General features: G+C 36.5%; 1 pseudogene; it reads right to left on the bottom strand.

The window, feature by feature from the left end:
- LOC119804419 overlaps positions 1-15,816 on the bottom strand; it is an 80,119-nt pseudogene extending 64,303 nt beyond the window's left edge.
- Positions 15,817-16,155: the final 339 nt, after the last annotated feature.

The raw sequence follows: 16,155 nt of genomic DNA, 5'->3' as shown, positions 1-16,155 counted from the left end.
AAAGAGCAAAAAACTATGTTAAACTCTCTCTCCCTTTTTTTAAAGCCCTCTCAGGTTTTTAAGTGGATTTAGTCCATCGCGTTGGTGCGCCAATCTGTAGATGGAGTGGCGGGGACTGCATCCCGCCACCTGGCTAGCTTTACACTCGAAATAACAACACACAAATTGTATTCATTTATACAAAACAAATAGAAAAGAAGAGCCCCAAGAGAAGGAAACAAGAATCCCCGCATTCACACATTCAGATAAAATTACTAAAGTAATTTTAAAGTAAAGAGGACTTGGTGCAGACCTGTATTCCCTGTGGTTGCTGATTCCTTCTCTGTAAGTTCATATGATCTTTGCTCAGAATTTGCAAGAATTACAGTTACAATATTTGTATCTATTTTATCTTTTATCATAACCAAGGAAACTATCAGTTTTGTCATAATTAAGGAAAACTATAATTGTAACTTTCTTCAACTCCTATTTATATTTATTTATATCTACTTTATCTTTTATCATAAGTAAGGAAAACTATAATTATAACTATCAATTCATCAAGGACTCCAGAAGGATATATTTCCTAAGTTAACAGGAAGTGCATTGTAAGCAACTTCCAAAACTCTAGAATTGACAGAGATATCTCACTGCCCTGACGGTCACCCAAAGTTCTGTAACATTGGGGTACCCATCTTCAGCCTACAGGCTCATTGTATTCTGCAGACTTTTCCATGAAGTAGGAAATTTTAAAGACAGTTTCACCTATATTGGCAGTTTGTCAGTCACTTTCTTCTGTGTCCTGTAGAATGTTTAGCAGACTTATTTGTTCTCTTATGAAGCAGGAAGCCTGAAGGACCGTCTCACCTTCTTTTGGCAAGTTTAGCAGTCATTTTCTGCAAGTCTTGCATGTCCAGTTCATGAAGCATAACATCAAGCAGTCCAGGCAAGAGCAGTTTCTTGAGCAAATGGGTAAAAAACTCCATAAGGAGCCTCTTCGGTGCCCATTGTCTTCTTGAAGTAAATTGGTGCTGCCAGGAGCACATGTGTCTCATTGTCATGAAAAGTTTTAAATTTTTAAAACATCTTAAATGCCATTTTCTGAAGGTATCTGAAAGATTTAAAGAATACCTATCTAAGTGGAATATATCTCTATGTATACATATGCACATATACAGAAGAGCTTTTCACATCACTGGGTTATTTTGGGTTTCATATGAAGTTGAGAATTCTCCTTTCAAGGTCTGTGAAGAATAGTGTAAAATTTTGTTGGGGGATTTTACTGAGTCTGTAGGTAGCTTTGGTAAAGATAGATAATTTTACTGTTAATCCTCTCTATCCATGAGCATGGGGAGAGGTCTTTCCATCTTCTGATATCTTCTTTAATTTATTTTCTCAAAGACTTGAAGTTTTTATCATACAAGTCTTTCATTTGCAAAGTTAGAGTTAGCCCAAGATATTTTATATTACTTGAGGTTATTATGAAAGGTATTTCCCTGATTTCTTTAGAAGTCTGTCATTTGTATATAGGAAGTCTAAAGATTTCTGTGAGTTATGTATCCCACTACTGTTCTGAAAGTGTTTACATGTTGTAGGACTTTCCTGGTGGAAACTTATATACATACATACATATATATATATAATATATATTAATATATTAATATAATATATATAATATATATTCATATCATCAGCATATAGCGATACTTCGACTTCTTCTTTTCCATTGTATCTTCTTGATCTTCTTTAGTTGTCTTACTGCTCTAGCTAAAACCTCAAGTACTGCAATGAATAGATATACAGAAAGTAGACAACCTTGTCTTTTCCTTGATTTTGGTTTTTGCTTTGAAATTTATTCCCTTTAAAATGATGTTGGCCTTTAAATTGATGTAAATTGCCTTTAATATGTTTAGATATGTACTTTGTATTCTTAATCTCCCCAGTACTTTCTTTTAAAATCATGAATGGATATTGGATTTTGTCACAGGTCTTTTCTACATCATCTGAGATGATCCGGTGAATTTTTTTCTTTCAGTTTGTTTTCATAGTGCATTAAATTTATTTTTCATTTATTTATTTTGTTGGTGGTGGTGGTTTTGGGTTTCTATGTGTAGCTCTGGCTGTCCTGGAAATCCTTCTGCACACCAGGCTGACCTTGAACTCTGAGATCAGCCTGTCTCTTCCTTCCACATTCTGGGATTAAAGGCGTCTACCTTTCACATTCTAGGATTAAGGGCATGTGCCACCACTGCCTGGTTTACATTTATTGATTTTCATATATTGAACCATCCCTGCATCTCTGGGATGAATCCAACTTTATTGTGGTGAATGGACTTTCTGATGGGTTTTTGAATTTAGTTTGTAAGTATTCTATTAATTATTTTTGTACCTCATCAAGGATTTTGTTCTATAGCTTTCTTTATTAAGTCTTTGTATGGTTTGAGTATCTGAGTAACTATGGCTTCATTAAATGAGTTGGGAAGTGGTCTTTCTGTTTCTATTTTGTAGAAAAATTTGAGGAGTGTTGGCTCTAATTCTACTTCTAAAATCTGTTGGAACGGTGAGCTAAAACCATCTGTCTCTTCTCTTGCTTTGTGCCTGAATGTGTGGTCAAATTTGAAGAAAGTTCTATGAAAGGCAAATAGATATATGCTTTTGCTTTGGGCTGATGAACTGTTCTGTAAATATCTGTTGCGTCCAATAAAATAATCATACTGACTGCTTTCCTACTATTTTTATATCTTTAAATGAACATGCATGTAAGCGTTTAGTAGTAAATAGCATGTAATAAACACTCAATGAATATTAGTGATGATGGATAGAAGATACAAATAATATCCTCAAATCCAAAACTAAAACACTACAAAATTATTCTATTTTACAGATGAAGAAATTCATTTCGAAATATTTATCATATATTCCTTCTGTATTACAGGAGGCATGTCTTTGTTTTCAGTCTCAACATTTTTTATAGTTTATCTATACAAGTCCGACCAAACCAGACTCTCTGAATGTGGCTGATGGTGGAGGCTGACTGAGAAGCCAAGGACAATGGTGATGGGCTTGGATTCTATGGCATAGATGGGCTCTGTGTAAGCCTTGTCAGTTTGGTTGCTCACCTTCCTGGACCTGGGGGGAGTTGGGAGGACCTTGGACTTAACATAGTGTAGGGAACCCTGATGGCTCTTTGGCTTGGAGAGGGAGGGAGTGGGGGTATGGGTGGAGGGGAGGGGAGGGAAGGGGGAAGGGGGAAGAGGAGGGGAGGAGATGGAAATTTTTAATAAAAAAATGAGAAAAAAATCTAAGGGGGGAGATGGAAATTTTTAATAAAAAATGAGAAAAAAAATCTAAAACAAAAAAAATCAAAGAATTATGTTACTGGCCTTAATGAGAGATGTTATAGATGAGTCCGAAATTGGTTGAACTTAGAATTAAACTACAAGGAGAACTTTACAAATCCAAGACTGGTTAGGTGAGAGAGAAAGGCATGTGACAAGGCTAACAGTCAATAAAGTAACAGAGACCTGAACTCAATCTAACAATCACAAAGACTTAAGTGCTATAACAAAACCCTAAATGAACATGAAAGCATGTTTCTCATAAAGGATGAATACCTTGATTTGGAGACTATGACCTTCTATGTAAAATTGAGATATGTTGAGATTTTACCCTATGAGAATTATGAAATAATAAATTGATGTTTTAGTTGAACCAGTATTTATAACAATTTTATACTGCATTGAAAACTAATACAGTAAAGTGTTATTTTATCACATTTAAATAGATCATGAGGTAAATCTCAATGAGTTCCTCAGAGTATAAACATTATAAATCAGTTCCTAAACCACAGAGCAACAAAACTGGCAATAAATATAAATGCAGACACAAAAATATCACTTGATTAAAATATTAATATTAAAGTTAATTTCTTAAAGACAGTCAAATATAAAAGCAAACCTCCATTTTCAGAATATTGGAGGCAGGGGTCTTAAGGGGAATAAAAATATTACAGAGTAAATTACTTGGGAGTGACAAAAGTAACAGTAGAAGACTAAAATCCCCAAATTTCTCCAGGAGAGAAGAAAATTCAGTGTTATAAAAATGTAAAGGTGGAACTAGAATAGGAAGATTAAATAAGCATGTTATGGGAGGGGTAGGTAAATTAGAGAATGTGAGAGAAAGATAGAAGGAAATATACTACTCTATAAGCTTCCTGAAATATAAAAATTATGAAAGTTGTTGAAATGCTGTTATCATGACACCATGCACTAGCAAGTAAAAACCTCAGTATGAGGAATGACTACATCTTGTTGAGTCATTGGCCAAAATAGTTTCATAGACCCTCCTCAAAACTTTATAGGTCATGTCCAATGCTATTGGCTTGAAAATAAGACCTATTTGCTGAAGACAGCCCTTACTGTCATCAAACATGGAGAAATTGAGTGGGTGCAGAACAAGAAACTTCATTCATACTAGCTAGTTTTCACGCTGCTGGGATGTCATTTATTGGCCTCTGAAGGAGAAAAGTAATGACCAATTTCACCTGGCTGCAAACGTTGGAACCCATAAGGGACAGACCTGCCTGCATTATATACTGGTTTAATAGCAACACAAATATTATGGTAACAACCAAGCACTTTTTATTGTAGTTAAAGCCCACTCCATGAGATGGAAACAATAAATGACAATGCTAAAGTGTCCAAGAAACTGAGACTAGATAGGTTATGAAACTAGGAAAAAACTAATAGTATTATTATGCTAAAGCAACATAGTGGGAAAATGACTACTAATAACATAACACTATGTCCATAGATCAGTGCATTGCTCAGTCCTCATCAGAGAAGTTTCTTCTTGCAATAGATGGCAACTAATGCAGAGCCCAACAACTGGACAACATGTAGACAATAAGATACCTTGGAATTCTCAGCCCTAAATTGGATGTTTTTATCAAAACCCTCCTCTCAAGGTGCAGCCATCTATATGGATGACTTCAAGGAATAGTGTCTTCCTGACACAAGATTGTTCCAAAAACAAACTCACAGAGACTATGGCAGCAAGTGCAAGACTTTCACAAATTCAAGCGAGGGAAAATCCCAGCATGGGGAATGGGAAGTGAGTACCAATTCTCACCCCTAACCCAGAAGCTACTTCAAGTAACAGCGGCTAGGAGACGAAAAATCTGTTTTCTCCAAAGAGGAGACAGAGAATAAATAATATAAATTCTCATGCTCAGGAGTAACTGGCCAAACAAAAAAAGGGGGAGGGACTCCATAGTTCTTTGTGTTTTTTATTTTCTTTTCTCTTTTTGGGGAACTTTTGTTTTGTTTCTAGAGAAAAACATAGGAATATGTAGTTGAATGGGTAAGGCAGTAGGGAACATCTGAGAGGACATTGAGGAAGGGAAATAATATGATCAAAATATATACTTTGAAAATTTAAGCAATAAGGAATAAAATGGAAAAATGTAAACAGTAAGTATAAGCTAAAGCTCATGAGGTCTCAACCGACACAAAGAACTTTGGGCAAATGAATAAAGCTGGGAACAGAAGAGGTGGTGGCCCTCCCAGAGAAGAGCAGACCAATTAACATTCCATTTCCAAATGATCAGCTCTGAAAACATACCTACAATATGTAGTGAGTAGGTTATGTGTAGGAATGCATATATGTATGCATATATATATATATATATGTGTGTGTGTGTATAAATTTATATGTGTATAGATATATAAATAAATATAAATGCACTCAGTAGCAATAAATAAAAAGAGGCCATATAGTGAAAAGATAGGTGAAAATTGTTTTTTAGTCAGATGATGATTTCTTGAGATAATTTAACAAGGGATAAATCTAAGGAAAACACTAGTCACAAGGATAATTGATTAAAATGCTGAATCTATTATTACATATTTATTTATTCATTCACTTAATTTAATTATATATTTTTTATTTATATATTCTTTTCTCATATAGTTCATCCCAAACACAATTTCCCTTCCCTCCACTCCTCCAAGTTCCTCACCCTCCTCTTCTCTCCCCTAAGCTCCTCATCCTCCTCCCCTCTCCCCCAGATACACTCCTCCTTCAGAAAAGAACAGATTTCCAAATTATATCAGCCAAACAGTATAACAAGAAGCAATATTGGAAAAATTCTTTCATACCTTTTATTAGAAAACAGTTCTGATGTTATTTATATAGTATCAGATCTCATAGTAGACTACTAATAAATCTGTGTTATTTGAAAAATAAAATCAGTAATTTTTTTACATTAAATACATTTGTGGATATCAGAAATTTATTATTAACAAACATACAGCAGTAAGAGAATAAAAATTGAATGCAAACAAACTGTTTAGTTCTAGGATTACAAGAGAGTCTAGTAGTAATATATTTAATGATATTTGCAATAATAACAGCAGATCCAAAAATGCCCAAAACTAAAATATAAAGCATGCTTTCATAGTGACAGATGCTAATAAATGATAAATGTTTGTATTTTTACTGATCAAAGTAAGAAAATTCTAAATTGTTTCATTAGATTATTTATCAAAATTATATTATTATTCAAACACTCTAAGTATCTCTATTCTAAGTAGAAAGAAGACAATGAGACCATAAATCAGAGATATTACATAAATCATTGTTATTTAACATTTTGCTGGAATTCCTACTTGCATCAATAACAAAGAGAATAAAATTATATATATATATTCATATATATAAACATAGTAATAAAATTGTATTTGTTGATGGTGTGTAACTAGAGAATTTAAGAAGAGTTACTTAAGAACATAAATAAAAAGCAGTAAGGAACTAAAAAATATCTGTAATTTAGCAGGGTACTGTTATTTACTGAGTTGTGTTACCACAAAATTTGAATGTTGAAGGTTTACTAACTAGTATTTTGATTCCATTTAGAGAGGACCTTTAAAAAGAAAATTAAGGCTAAATGAATTATCTAAAAGTTCCCAGATAGAAATTGTGTGCTTAAAAGAAGACACACCTAAGACCTCACTCCTGTCTGTGCACACATTAAGATTAGACAGTTGCAAAATATTAAAAGTAGACTCAGAATGAAATCTATTTTGTCAGCTCCCTAATCTTGAATGTCCAGGTCTTAGTCCTATGATACATGATTTTCTGGCAATTCATGAAGGCTATAGGGTTTGTTTCTGCAGCAAGATCAAGCTAATCCAAATTGTAGTAAACAAAATTGGTAAGACTCTTGCTGGGTATTCCTTTGACTATGCCTACTCTCTCCTCTATCTACTTAGAATTCCTGCCTTGCCTTAGTCTGCTCTGCAGTAGGCCCAAAGCAGCTTCTTTATTAAACAATGGCATTCACAGCATCTAGAGGGGAATTCCACATCACCTCCCTTTTTTGTTCTAAATAAAAAGGAAGGTTTTAACTTTAACATAGCAAGATTATATTCAACAAAACAGTTATCAAGCAAGAAAAAAAAACTCTCATGTAATATGTACAAGTTGGTTGTATTTTCCTTTATTGTGTATGTGTATATATACCTTTATGTGAAATGTTTTATTATAATGTTTCCCTTCTCCTTATTATACATTTTTGTTTGTTTTTATTTTTGCTTTTTGTTTTTTTTTTAATCTTGGCTGTTTAGAACTCACTATGTAGGGTGAATCAGTCTTGAATTCACAGTGATCAGCCTGAGCCTGCCACTGCCTCCGAGGTGCTGGTATTAAAGAAGTGAACTACCCTGTTTAGCAACACATTTTTTAGATATATTTTATTTTTCAAAAAGAAAATCTTTCTTTCATTTTACATACTAACCCCAATTCTACTCCGTCCTCTACTCCCATTTCCTCCACCTACCTCCCCAACCCACCCCACCATTCCTCAGAGATGGAAGGCACATTGCTTTGGGGAAGGTCCAGTGGCCCTACAATCTGCCCTGGCCAACTGTCACCCATATTCAGAATTTCTATCTTGGTCTTATGTTGGTTCCTGCTTTGGAATTGGTGAGTTCCCATTAGCCCAAGTAAACTGTTTTAGTGGGTGTCCCCATGATGATCTTGACCTCTTTTCTCATATTCTCACTCCTCCCATTCTTCAAGTGAACTTTGAAAGCTCAGTCCAGTGCTCCGATGTGGGTCTCTGCCTCTGTTTCCATCAGTTGCTAGATGAAGGTTCTATGGTGACATTTAAGGTATTCATCAATCTGACTACAGGACAAGGCCAGTCCTGGTACTCTCTCCTCTATTGCTTAGGGTCTTAGTTACCTGGAATCATCCTTGTGGATTCCTGGGAAATTCTCTAGTGTCAGGCTTCTTGCTAGCCCCATAATGGATCCCTCAATCAAAATATCTCTTTCCTTGCTCTTATCTCTATCCTTCCTCCATCTCCTCTATCCCATTCCCTCAAGTTTTCCTTCCTCCCTTCTCCTCTCCTCTCCTCTTCCTCTTCTACGCTCCCTTCTCCCCAAACTCCCATGCTCCCAATTTTGTCAGTCAGTCTTATCTATTTCTCCTTTCCAAGTGGATCTATGTATGTTTTTCTTAGGGTTCACTTTGTTACTTAGCTTCTCTAGGATCATGGGCTATAGGCTCATTATCCTTTGCTTTACAACTAGTATGCACTTACATGTGAGTACATACCATGTTCATGTTTCTGGAACTGGGTTACCTCACTCACGATGTATTTTTCTAATTCCATTCATTTGCATGCAAATTTCAAGATGTGATTGTTTTTTATTTGTTGTAGTTGTTGTTGTTGTTTTCTGCTGAGTAGTTATCCATTGTATAAACGTACCACATTTTCCTTACCCATTCTTGGGTTGAGGGGCATCTAGGTTGTTTCCAGGTTCTGGCTATTACAAATAATGCTGCTGTGAACATAGTTAAACAAATATCCTTGTATCATGATTGAGCATCCTTTGGGTATATGCCCAAGAGTGATATTGTTGGGTCCTGATGTAGGTTGATTCCCAATTTTCTGAGAAATTTCCATACTGATTGCCAGAGTGGTTGTACAAGTTTGCATTCCCACCAACAATGGATGAATGTTCCCCTTACTCCACATCCATTCCAGCGTAAGCTATCATTCAAGTCTTTGATCATTCTGACTGGCGTTTGCATTTCTCTGATTGCTAAGAATGTTGAACATTTCCTTAAGTGTCTTTCAGTCATTTGAGACTCGTTTGTTGAGAATTCTCTGTTTACTTCTATACCCCATTTTTAATTGGATTATTTGGATATTTTGATGTCTAATTTCTTGAGTTCTTTATATATTTTGAAGATTAGTCCTCTGTCTGATTTGGAGTTGGTGAAGATCTTTTCTTATTCAGTTGGCTACCTTTTTGTCTTATTGGCTGTGTCCTTTTCTTTACAGAAAATTTCAAATTACAGGAGGTCCCATTTATTTATTGTCTATCAACACGTTTTAAAGTGGTTGTAGATGTTGGGCAAATGCTTAAAAAACATCTAGATATAACTCGAGAAATGAGTATATTGTCTTATTACCTATTTAAAAAAAAACAAGTTTTTTACACCCACAGAAATTAAAAACCAAAGTTTATCAAAATCATATCCAAATTATTGCTTTACAGACTGTTATTAACAGTTTACAAATTGTGTTTTATGAAATATTTTCATTGAAAATGATAAAAATTAAGTGATAGTGCTATTGCCAAAAGAAAATGACATTTACATAAAATCATGTTATAGAATATATCCAAGTTGAAAACAAAACAAAATTAAATAGATTATATGCATGTCCACACAAGTCATATTTTATTCATAATAGAAACAAAACATTTAGAAACAAAATTGAAAACAAATAAATTTAATATGTAAGAAATAACCTATTAAAATTATCTGGGTTGGAAATGTAAAAGATTTAAATACATGCAAATATTTACTCTTTCACTTTGTATATTATCACAATTGTTTTAAATCAAGTAATACCTAAATATACTTTCAATCAGCATTCTAGTGCAGTACCTATTGACTTGAAAAATTATTTAATGATGATGTGAAATCTGACAGGAATCTTCAACATATCAGAGGGAAGAACAGAACTGATCCAATTTTGAAACACATGATAGTGTTAAACAGAAGTTAAAACTGCATTGTTGGCCAAGAAATTAAAAGAATAGAAACTGCATATGAGATATGATATTTATGGAGAAAATTCCAGATCCAGTGAGTTTTATTATCACAACACACATAATTAAGCATGGAAGTTGGAGTCAGAAACTGTGAGCTAAAACCCTTATCTATCATTTACTAGCTATTTGAGATTCCTCAAGTTTATCAATTTCTCTGAGTAAAGTTTTCAACTTCTGTATAAAGATTAATAATATTTCTCTTACAATGGCATTGCATATGCTTATAGCAGGTAGCAAATTCTTTTAAAAATGATAGTTTAGATGCCTACTTTATTTACCATTGCTAAATAAATTGAATTTGCATACAAATCTTATATAAGTAAAATAGAAATAAAATATAAATGAATATAAATACTTTGGAAAAAGAAACATAAGAAGTTTATGAATTTAGTGAAGAAACTGCACATTTTAAAGCAAAAATGATCGATTTGTTATTTAAAATTAAGTTCTATTCAAGAAAAATTAAATGAGTGCAGTTAAAGTTGAATGATAACAATACCATGGAAAGGATATGCAACATTGTATGTTAATATAATCACTGCATAATACAGAGTATCCAAAAACATAAAATAAGGGCACAACCCAAACTTCTAAGTAAACAGATGTTCATGATTGAAGACTGGCAAAGAGAATTTTAGTTTGTTGATGTAGGTGTGTCTTCTATCTATGTGTTGATTTCATTGGTTAATAAAGAAACTGCCTTGGCCCATTTGATAGGCTGGCCCTTAGGTGGGTGGAGTAGATAGAACAGAGTGCTGGGAAGATAGTCAGTTGCCATGCCTCTCCTCTCTGAGCCAGAGGCGATCAAGCTCCAGCCCAAGATGGACACATGCTAGAATCTTCCCGGTAAGGCACCACGAAGTGGTGCCACATAGATTATTAGATATGGGTTAATCAAGATGTGAGTAAGGAGGCTAGAAACTAATGAAAAACAGGCCTGCCCGCAGCTCCTCACTACAGAATGTCACCCACATGGATAACTGAATCCACAGAAAGCTTGGGAAAGAATAGAGTAAAGCATGTTTTCTTGGTAGCAGCAATTTCTCAGGTCTGGCTCTGCTTGCAAGAGGCAAGCAAGCACTCTCATCTAAGAGAGGCTTCCTGACTCAGCTTTAGCTGCAAAGCTTGCAGCTCTTTTAAGAGGTCCTGCCAGGAACACTTAAACGGTGTTGATGAAAAGCTGAACACATGCTTTTTGGTTTTCAGCCATAGCAGGAAAAAAAAGCTGTACCATTTTAAAATGCTGTCTTTCTGGGCTGTCCTGCCAAGGCAAACTCTGACTCATTCAGGCAGGCGGTCCACTATGGAGTGTTTGAGTGTGGTTTCTGAGTGCAATGTTGCATCTTGCTTGCTGGCAAGTACCTTGAAACACTGTAGAGTTATGGTGTTAAACATGGCTACAGCTGGTACCCCCTCCATGAGACGGGAATCACAGAAAGCTAAGAAATGAGCTGTATCTAGCTGCCAAAGCCACAGCTTTAGTCCTACCAATAATGCTTGGTAAATTAAAGACTCATGTGATTAGAAAAGAGAGAGATATACAGTAAAGATAGATTCAAAGATGAAGAAAACCTCTAAATGGTTTACTAAGTGTTAAAAATACATGCAGGCTAAAGGTTAAAGTTCTTAAAAGTAAAAAAGAAAAAAAGGAAGTAGTTTGGTGTGGTAGTACACACCTTTAATCCAAACACTTGGGAGGTAGAGGTAGATTGACCTCTGTGACTTGAAGGTGTGGTAGGACACGCCTTTAATCTCAATGCCTGGGAGGCAGAGACAGGAGGATCTCTGAGTTCAAGGACAGCCTGGTTTGCAGAGTTATCCCAGGACAAAGATTACAGAGAACCTGTCTCAAAAAGTAAAAGTAAAAAATAAATGAAATAGAGGTTAAAATAAAGCCGCACAAAGATGGAAAATACAGATTACCTTGATACTGTATGCTGTTATGCTCTCTTTGAATTGTTTGAACGCTGAGAAAGGAGCAACAGCTGCTAAAAGATATTTGTTTATAAATGCTGCTGAACTAATCCAACATAGATATTTTGAAAATACCTTGACTTCAGAATTTGGATCTAAGGATATGATACTTTGGAAAAGAGATTCTTTTATTTTTACAGAAAATGAGACCCTGTGGATTGGTTCTATCCCAATATGGTATGATAGACCACGCCCTCTTGAAAGGTTGCTGTGAACACCTTCAGAAAATTACTTCACCCAACTGATGACTGAGATGAACCTGGCACACAGGTTACACCATGAAAGATCTGATTAACAGTGCCCCATTCAGCAGGAAGCAGTTTGGAGAGAAATAACTGTGCCCATGTTCCCAAATATTGTTTATAAATGTTCTTTTACATTTAAAGGGAGAAATGATATAGATATGAATAATTTACATTGGTATGAATTTTACTCTATTGATATAAATTTAAGGTCAGTTTTGTTATATGTATATGTATTTCTGATTGATTAAGGTATCGTGATTGTATAGTTTATTTTAAAAATATAATGTGTAATTAGGAAATATAGGTTGCTAATGAATAATCATCGATAATAGTCAAGCTTGTAGTCATGTTAGTTAGATTTTTAGATATATAGAGATATATTTCAGTTAGATAGGCATTTCTAATATCTTTCAAAGACTACAGAATATGGCATTTAAATTTTTTAATACTTAGAGCTTTTCATGACAATGAGACACATCTGCCCCTGGCAGCACCAGCTACTTCAAGAGGAAGATGGGCATAGAAGGGGCTCCTTGTTGAGTTTGATAGCCATTTGGGCAAGAAACTGCTCTTGCCTGAACTGATGAATAGACTGGACACAAAGAACTGCAGAGAGAGGACTGCTGAACTTGCCTAAATGTGAGATGGTCTTTCGGGGTTCCTGATTCATGAAAGAGTCTGTGAGACATTCTGCAGGACACAGCAGATAGTGACTGAACTGTCTTTGAAATTTCCTGCTTCACGGGAAAGTCTGCTGGATACTATGGGCCTGAAGGCTGAAAATGGATGCCCCAACAGTACAAAAGAACTTTGGGTGACTGTCCAGACAGCGAGATGTCGCTGTCATTTCTAGACTTTTGGAAGTTGCTTATTTCTTGTTTACTTAGGTAATATTATATCATTCTGGAATTTTTGATGGAGTTGAAGAATAGATAGTTATGGTTTTCCTTAGATATGATAAAAGATAAAGTAGATATAAATATTGTAACTGTAATTCTTGCTTGATAACTGTTTTGTTATATGTAATTTTACTATGTTAAAGTGCAAGCCTTTCTTTTTTGTTTAAACAGAAAAAGGGGAATGATATAGGTGTGTCTTCTATCTATCTGTTGATTTCACTGGTTAATAAAGAAACTGCCTTGGCCCATTTGATAGGCTGGCCCTTAGATGGGTGGAGTAGACAGAACAGAATGCTGGGAAGATAGTCAGATGCCATGCCCCTCCCCTCTGAGCCAGACACAATGAAGCTCTGGCCCAAGATGGACATATGCTAGAATCTTCCCAGTAAGGCACCACTTCCTGGTGCCACACAGATTATTAGATATGGGTTAATCAAGATGTGAGTAAGGAGGCTACAAACTAATGGGCCAGGCAGTGTTTAAAAGAATACAATTGGTATATTGTTATTTCGCGTGTAAAGCTAGCTGTCTGGGATCCGGGCGGGGTGAAAAACAGGCCTGCCCACAGCTCCTCACTACAGTTGGTGATGGTATAGGAGTTGAGGAACCAAAAGTTCTGGTTAAGGCTAATTTACAATATGATGTGCCTATTAGATGTACAAGGAAGTTGTCGGGCAGGCCTTAATTAGCCTGAGTTTCTGTCTGAGATTCTTTTTCCTTTCTCATTCCTTTCAACTCCAGAGGTTATTTGAAATGCCTCTCTTTCAGAGAACCTCTCCTTGGCATTGCCACTCTAAGTCAAGTCCGCTATCTCTGCATGATTTCTTCCTTCAAATTATTCTTCCCAACATCATTAAATGTTTGTCTGTGCAAGTCAGGTAAGAAATATTGAGACGATTTCAACTTTTGCATCTGGGCTTGCTTCCAAACTCTAGGCCTTGGAAGATTGTTAAGGGGAAGGATGCCTTATTCTCTGTCATAGTGAAATTAGAGTACTTCTCAGAAGATTCAGCAATGTATAAATAATGCTGTGGTAATTAACAAAAAAGCAGCGAATGAGAAAAATACAACATGCAACAGGAGGGGAGAGGGTTTTCATTAGGTGAAAGGGAATATAAAATGGGGGAAGGGGGAGCCTGACCTCTGGGGACAGAAGCAGCATAACAGAAGATAAAGGCAGAGGGAGGGAGGGAGGGAGGGAGGAAGGGAAGGAGGGAGGGAGGGAGGGAGGGAGGGAGGGGGAGAGAGAGAGAGAGAGAGAGAGAGAGAGAGAGAGAGAGAGAGAGAGAGAGAGTAAAAGAAAGAAAGGTGGAAAGGTGGGCATGGTCCTTTTATTTATTTATTTATTTATTTTTAAATATCCAGGTTTAATGGGAGATCTGTGCTCTCGGGTGGCCCCGAGAGGGAAACCAGGAAGCCACAGAAATGTGATCCCCAGGAGGAAGAAAGGGAGACCACGTGTTATTCTTTTGGGGGATCATTTAAGTACCCTGGGGTGGGGTTAGGATCTGGCCTGCTGGGATTTGAAGTCCAGACCAGGCCCGGGGGCTGGGATACATGCGAGGGACTGGGACCTATGCTCCCAACCTAACACATACTACTTCCTTTGAATCTTACTAGTGACTTCACCTTTCTTCTCAGAGTTCTCTCTCTACCTGGAAGTCCCACCTATTTCTCCTGCCCAGCTATTGATCATTCAGCTTTTTATTACACTAATTACAGCAATACATCTTCACACAGTGTGAAATATCCCACAACACCTTATCATATATTTGTCATTGATTAAAAGCATATGCCACCTTCTGGAGAATCCTTTTTTAGCTTTCTAGGCTAATGTCATCCTTGATATTTTAACTTTGTCTTCAAAAGGTCTTTTGTCATTCCTTTAGGCCAGCTGCCTTAGGATGGTAGGGAACATGGTAAGACCAGTGGATCCCATGATTATGGGCCCACTGTCACACTTCTCTGGCTGTGAAGTGAGTTCCCTGGTCAGAAGCAATGCTGCATAGAATAACATGTCAGTGGAGCAGGCATTCTGCCAAGACCATGGATGGTGGTTTTGGTAGAAGCATTATGTGCAGCAAAGGCAAATCCATAACCAGAATAAATTCTCCTCCAGTAAGGACAAAACATTATTCTTTTTATGGAGGAAGTAGTCTAATGTAGGCAACCTGCCACCAGGCTACTGACTCATTACCTGGGAGAATGTGCCATACTGGGGGATAAGCGTTGGTTTCTCCTGCTGGCAGATGTGACATTCAGCAACAGCTGTGGTCAGGTCAACTTTGGTGAGTGGAAATCCATGTTGTTGAGTTCATGAATAGCCAACCTTCATCTCTTTCACCATGGCCTCTTAGTGCATGGTCCCATTGGGTAATGACAGGGATGGCTAGGGAAAGAGGTTGATGGTGCATACAATAGTCCATTGGATCTATCCCTCTGCTGAAGTTACCTTCTGATGCGCATTTACATGACACATAAGTGTCTTCACATCCTCCACCCATTTGGAGAGATCCTGCTACAAACCTTGCCAAATGTCTTTCTCTCCCAGTTTGCAACCATGCTCTTTCCAAGTTCCTGACCATCCATCCATTAAGTTCACTGGCTACAGACCGTCAGTCAGTGTACAATCAGACATCTGCCTATTTCTCCTCCCAAACAAAGTGTATGACCATGTGTACTGCCCGAAGTTCTTTCTTCTATGAAGATTTTCTTTCGCTGGTGTCTTTCAGGGTTGTCCCAGAAAGCCTGTAATTACAGAAAGCTGTAATTCCGCAGCTGCCCATTTCTTTTTCTTTCCTTTTTTTTTTTGTTTTTTGAGAGAGGGTTTCACAGTAGCTATGGAGCCACTCCTGGAACTTGCTCTGTAGACCAGGCTGGCCTTGAACTCATAGAGATCCACCTGCCTCTGTCTCCCAAGTGCTGGAA

This window comes from Arvicola amphibius, chromosome X, assembly GCF_903992535.2.
Source record: "Arvicola amphibius chromosome X, mArvAmp1.2, whole genome shotgun sequence".
Classification (NCBI taxonomy): Eukaryota; Metazoa; Chordata; class Mammalia; order Rodentia; family Cricetidae; genus Arvicola; species Arvicola amphibius.
Note: the sequence above shows the minus strand (reverse complement) of the source record. Positions and strands in the feature narration are given on the sequence as shown.